This window comes from Theobroma cacao, chromosome 10 (assembly GCF_000208745.1).
Source record: "Theobroma cacao cultivar B97-61/B2 chromosome 10, Criollo_cocoa_genome_V2, whole genome shotgun sequence".
Taxonomy (NCBI): Eukaryota; Viridiplantae; Streptophyta; class Magnoliopsida; order Malvales; family Malvaceae; genus Theobroma; species Theobroma cacao.
In genome coordinates, this window is record NC_030859.1 from 11854714 (window position 1) to 11861191 (window position 6478).

Below are 6478 nucleotides of genomic sequence, written 5' to 3' on the forward strand. Positions count from 1 at the left end.
AAGGAAAAATATGAATAAAATCATTCTCTAATAACACCTAATCTTTAGCCAGTTGATCAACAACCTCTTTTGTACTTCTCAACATACAAATAACATTCCAACTCTTCATTTTTCTTTCTAAAGACTCTATTATAAGAATCCACTATTAATATTTTCACGATGCTCTATTCACATCCTTAACGCATTAGCAACATTAGCAGAATCACTTTCATTATCAAGGAATGGGAAGGCTTCCATTTAGAAGATTCAAATATGTAAATGCTTCAAGTACTACCTTAAGTTCTGAAAAGTTTGCTTCATGTACCTTTACAGATTTTGAAAACATAACCATAATTTTAAAGAAATCATTCCTCATAACCCATTGATACTCACCTCCCCATATTCCCCCTAATAGATCCATCAACGTTAAATTTAATCCACCCTTTAAGTTTAAGTTTCGTACTTGGTACTTTCGTAAGATTTCGACATAGCCAAATATCAACAATAAAGGTAGCAATTCCGACCCATCTAGCACATCCTCGATAAGCTACATACATCTTTTCTAAACCAAATACTTGATCAAGTGCCCAAAGTTTCCCTCTAAATACTATCTCATTCCTAATCAACCACACACACTAAATAATGTAAAAAAAAAAAAGACATGTCTCGTAACTCTCTTCCTATTTTTTTGATCAAAACTTTCTTCTAAAGCAAGTAGAAAAGTCTTAGCATCCCCAGGAGATGACCATTAGAAACCACATAAGCTGAACCATAACCCCCATAATTTCCAAGTGTCATAACAAGTAAAAACCAAATGCTCAACACTATTTAACTTTGCATTACATAAAGCACACATAATCATGCTTAAACTCAATAACCCTCTCCTAATTAATTCACATTTCACCACGATCTTACCGCCATATAAAAATCTTTACTTTATGTGGTACTTGCCCACTCCAAACTATCTTCCACACTTCATCACTCTCATTACTCTTTTTCAACATTGCCCTATTTTTTAGAAAATTTTGCACTAGTTTCATGTTAGGACACTAGCTTGTCTTTCAAACTATTACCCAATGGACACTCATTAAATAAGCTGAAAAGATTATCTCTATGACTCATTTCCCACTAAAAAACTCTCTGACACAACTCAATATTCCATACCTATTTATTCCTAATCAGTTTCCCATACTCACACAGTTTTCATTTTTGATTTACCAAAAGAGCATACATTTTAGGAAAACTCTCTCTTAATATATACCCCTCAATCCACTCATCATCCTAAAAAGATATACTTTGCCATCACCCATAATAAATCCAAAGCCTGATGTTAGTTGTATAAAAAATTTGTTAATAGGGAAAAGAGACTTATAATATCACTCCACAAAGTAGAGCAGCTTCGATTAACAACAAGGTTTGATAGTAATACTAAAAGATCAATGCCAACCTTTCCATCCACAATCTCCCTCCACAAACATCCTTTTTCACCCCCATATCTCCACAACCATTTACTTAATAATGTTTTGTTCTTAAGCTCAAAACTAAGTAAACCAAGCCCATCATGCTTACGATAAATACACATGGTTCCCCTAATCCACCAAATGGATCCTTGACTTTAGTCCTCCTCCACTCCAAAGAAATCTCCTCTTAATCTTCTCTATTTCCTTAATCACCTTTTTGTGGGATCCGAAAAAGATACATGCAATGCAGTTGTAAATTGGAAAACACCAATCTTAAAATTGTTATTACTTTATCTTTTATGGATAATAATTTGGATTTCCACCTAGCTAATCTACCCTCCACTTTATCCAGCACTAGTTTCCAAGTTTTAACTCATCTAGGATAAGCTCCAAGGGGTAAACCCAAGTACGTAGTAGGGAATTCTGTAACTTTACATCGAATAGCCTCTTCCCAAGAATTGAGTACAGCTTAGTCAAGACCAACTCCATACAAATAGCTCTTAAAAAATAATTTTCAGACTTAAGGCAATTTGAATAAATCTAAGAACCCTAATATTAAGAAAGTCATCTAGTTTCACCATACAAAATAACATCGTATCATCCACAAACTATAAGTGAGTGATTTTGTCTCCCATTGATAACCATTGGGAATCCTTAACAAAAGTTTACTTTTACAACCCATATCGTAAATACACTCAAAGCCTCTACCACCATGTTAAATAGAAAGGGTGAAAGGAGCGATCTTTGTCTAAAACCCCCCTTGAATTTAATCGGTAAAGTTGTTTACCCATTAAAAAGAATTGACACATTTGCTGTGGTAACACATTCCTGTATCCAACACCTCTATGTATCTCTAAAGCCCATATTCTTCATAACTAAATCCCAAAATTCCCAACTAATACAATCATAAGCCTTCTAAAAGTCTACCTTAAGTATTGAACCACCATCCCACCTTTTCTTAGCTAAAACAACCATTTCATTAGCTATTACAGCATATCAATAATCTGTCTACCCCTAATGAAAGCAAATTGATAATCGGCAACCACCTCTCCAAACACTATTGTAAGCTTGTTTGCAAAAAGCTTTGACACTATTTTATAGTTACCACCAATCGAACTAATAGGATGAAATTCATTAACCAATCTCAACAAGAATTTGCAAAAGATACCACAATAAAACATCATAATTAATATAGAAATTATTCAAGATTGATCTAAAAAATCATTAAAAATAAAACCATTGATTACAGACATAAATTAACCTTTTACACATGATAATTATAGATATAAAACAAGAGAATAAAATTAATAATTCCTTCTTTCGATAGCTAAAATACTAATGTTTGTGTAAAAAGAGTTGTCATTGTCATAAACATATGTGTGGTAGTTAGGAAAGGGAAAAGAAGAGGGAGGATTGTGTTTTACCTAAATATGGATAATTAATGGTAGCATTATAAATAAAATAATTAACTTAAAGAGAAAAACCGCCTTCCCCTTAATTTAAAAAGATTAGATTTAAAAGGAAGGAATAAGTGCAAATTCATGCATTTTCCTTCAAAGAAAATACTATTTTCATTCCACTCTCTTTCTTTCATCATCTTTCTTTTCGACCAAACATAGTCTAAATGACAAAACCCAAGATTTTAGTGCAAATAGTCTTCCATGAAGTCTCGAATTAAGGATCCCACAATCATGAGTTCATTTACAAGGTAGCTTAACTTCACCTTAATGAGTCATCAAAAAAGTTTCAAGATGTAGAGAGTTCTTTTAAATGGATTCTATAAATGGGAACTTGATAAGGAAGACAATTCAAAATGTGAGGAGGCATGTTGTACCCTAATTTGGATTATAATTAACTGAACTAAATATCATAATTAGGGTTGAAAAGGTAAGATAACCAACCTCGAATTCTACGGGGGTAATACTTAATATAACAATTGTTTTTTTTCTTATCACGTTTCAACTTAAGCTTTTTGAATGATTTATTGTCTGATTTGATAACCTCTTTGAAGTTTATTGAGATGGCAATAGTAGCACCAATGCCTCAAGTTCCAATTGATAGAGAAAATCTCGCTCCATATTTTCAATCGTTCATTATGGATTTGAAAAGCGTAATTCATGTAAGCCTTTTTCCTCTCCACTTATCCTAACCATTCATTCCTTTCAAGATCATAGAAATGGCTTGCATGCAAGCATTTCTAATTTTCAAAAGCTACTCATTAACGATTTTACTTGTACATTACTTGCACTAGCGAGAGGTTAAAATGGTGAAAACAAAGGCAAAAGAGGAAAGCGCGTTGTCATTAAATCTTGGTCTTTATCCCATTAATAGAACGAAGAATACACTTATATCCTGCAACACTAGTACACCATCAAGGAGCAAGGTAATTACAGTATTGATTGCCAAATTAGTGGTTTTATTAATCATAATGGTAGTTTTGTTTTCCCTTCATGATCTACTAGTGATTTTCTCATTAATGATTTTTTATCATGACTTTTGGTTCTTAGTGGTTATTCACTTACACAATGCTGGTCCGATTTAGGCTTTCTTTTTTTGGCCTAATCGTGCTGCACATTAGTGTTTGGTAAGTAGCCCTTGATGCAAAGGTCGCATTGCACTTTTGTTGACTAGGTTATCAAGGGTCCAATAGACTCACTGTGGTGTACCAAGTCCATAACTCCCCAACTAATCATTTATATTTGTTATTTTCCCTTGAATTTATATAGATGCAACTAAAAAATACCCCCTTGATCTGAAAAGTACTTTTTCTTTTTGCCAACGTTATATATACAAGTAATAAAGTCACAAACTTAGTTTAGTGTCATGAATCAAATTCATCAACCTAATTAATGAATTTACTAAAAATAAATAAATTACATCGAAGTAAATATATACGACGAAGGTTATAAATTTCAGTCAACATTCCTATAAAATGGGGATTTTGATGGTTTTTTAATTTTTCATACATGAAATTGGAAAAAGAACTATGCATTTTTATGGTTATGAAACTTCTCTTTCTTCCACGTATATGTTCTCACTTCTTTCATTTCTTTTCACTTATTTTTTCTCTCCACTCACGTGATGGTTGTGTCCAAATCTAGTAGTAATAAAGTAAATAACCAAAGAAAGTAGTAGAGAAGTTAATATCTAATAATTCATATATATGTAAACTGTAAGTTTATATTTATCACTTGTAAAGATAAAATATTTTTAGCATTTAATATATTAATTAATTTTACTATAAAATAATATTACTTGTTAGTATTTTTAAATGAATAAAAATGTTAAAAACATAAGAATGTTAAATAAAATTATAATATGAATGAAAATCATTAATTAATATACTTTTGGGTTAATATTCTTAACGGTTATTTTTTACTCTCACCATAACTCACTTTATGGCCATTGTTGTGTTTACCATATGCAAATTGATTATTTCACCATCTTTTTTTTTTTGTGTATTTTACATACAATATTAAATTTCTTTATTAAGTCAATGATTTATGATTTTCAATGTCAAAAGTAAAAATAAAATCATAAAAAATAATTTTGAAATATAAAAAATAAAAATAAATTATTAGGTGTGTTTTAAAAATGAAAATTTTTTTAAGATGATCATGACCAACTTCCTACCAAACATGATAATCTAATTACTTAATGCATATTGCAATCAATCTTGGGAGGATCACCCCTTATCCAAACCCCATTGATATGTTTCTTTCTTCTATGAATAACATTCCTTGAGAAAAGCTTTTAAAAGTGTAATTGAGAGGTTTTTTCATTTTCATGGCAATTATTTATACTGTAACACTGGGCAATGTAGTTGAATATTTCAGAGCCAGCAATGAAAAAGAAAAGGGGAATGGCAAAGTTAGTTGCAAGGAAAATAACATCCTTCAGACTCTCCGGTGAACGATTTGATCTTGCCCAAATTGAGAAGGTAAGTTGTTAACTTCTCAAGATAACTCTATTCAAATATCTTTGGTCGCTATTAGGTGTTAAGAAATAATTACTTGAAAAAATGCAGCATTTTCAAATGTCACTTGATGGCAAAGAAAAGGAGTTCAAGTACCTTCTCATCGAGAGATTAGATGGATGGAAAATTGATTGCAAGAAACAAGCGACTGGGAAAGTGCTTGATATGGTCATTATATTTAAATTCTTGTTTCGAGTTTTCTATAAATAATTGTTTCAAAAAATGTGAAATTTTCAAAACTGCTAAATCATTTGAAACTATTTTAGAATTATTATTATTATTGTCATTTGAAACTGTTATAAAATCGAGGGAAAGGATGAAGTTTAGTATGTTTGATTAAAGGGCTATACATCTATAACATATCAAATTAAAAGATCATTTATATTTAAAGAAGTTTTAAAAAAATGTTGTAAATTAATATAGGATCTTGTGGTTTTATTTTTTCCTCTTTTTTATTATGATTTTGGTTTAAAATGATGATGAATTATATATGTGCAGTATTATACACATGAGATTTTCAAGAAGTCGTTCCGATCAGTTAAGGAAGTAAAGAATTTTATATTATATGAAGTTGATCCAAGGAAAAGGTAGGAGGAAAATAAATGCAATCCAAATGAATATCCATTGGTGAGTTTCAATCTTAATTATTGAAATTAACAATTTGTTCGTTGGGAATTATTAAACATTTTCCAGGTACATAGACAATATTTCTTTGGCAATTTGAAGGAAAACAAATGAATGCTGATGGGAAACCTTCAAACCTCTATTTAGAAAAAGTAATTATTTTAGTTTCTTCTAAAGATGAAATAAGAATTAAGAGGCTTGACAAGTAGATGAGCCTAGTTTAATAACTCTACTTGTGAATGCCAAGATCAAGTCAGTTTCTTGCTACTAGTAAGGAAATGAAGAATTAGGAAAGATTTTCTAGCTGAACACATTTTTATTTTCTAGCTTTTATAAATAAACAATTACTTTGTTTTTTTATGTACTTTTTAGTATCAACTAAAAATTTCTGGTTAATTATTTTTCTTGGAAAATTTAGTTAATTGTTTTTATATTCAAG

The 6478-nt window shown here is 30.6% G+C and overlaps 1 long non-coding RNA gene across 1 annotated transcript; it reads left to right on the forward strand.

The window, feature by feature from the left end:
• Window positions 3780-6137, forward strand: LOC108663745. The gene is made up of 5 exons (XR_001929756.1): window positions 3780-3822; window positions 5263-5379; window positions 5467-5583; window positions 5914-6042; window positions 6109-6137. It is a non-coding gene; the product is annotated as an uncharacterized LOC108663745 (long non-coding RNA).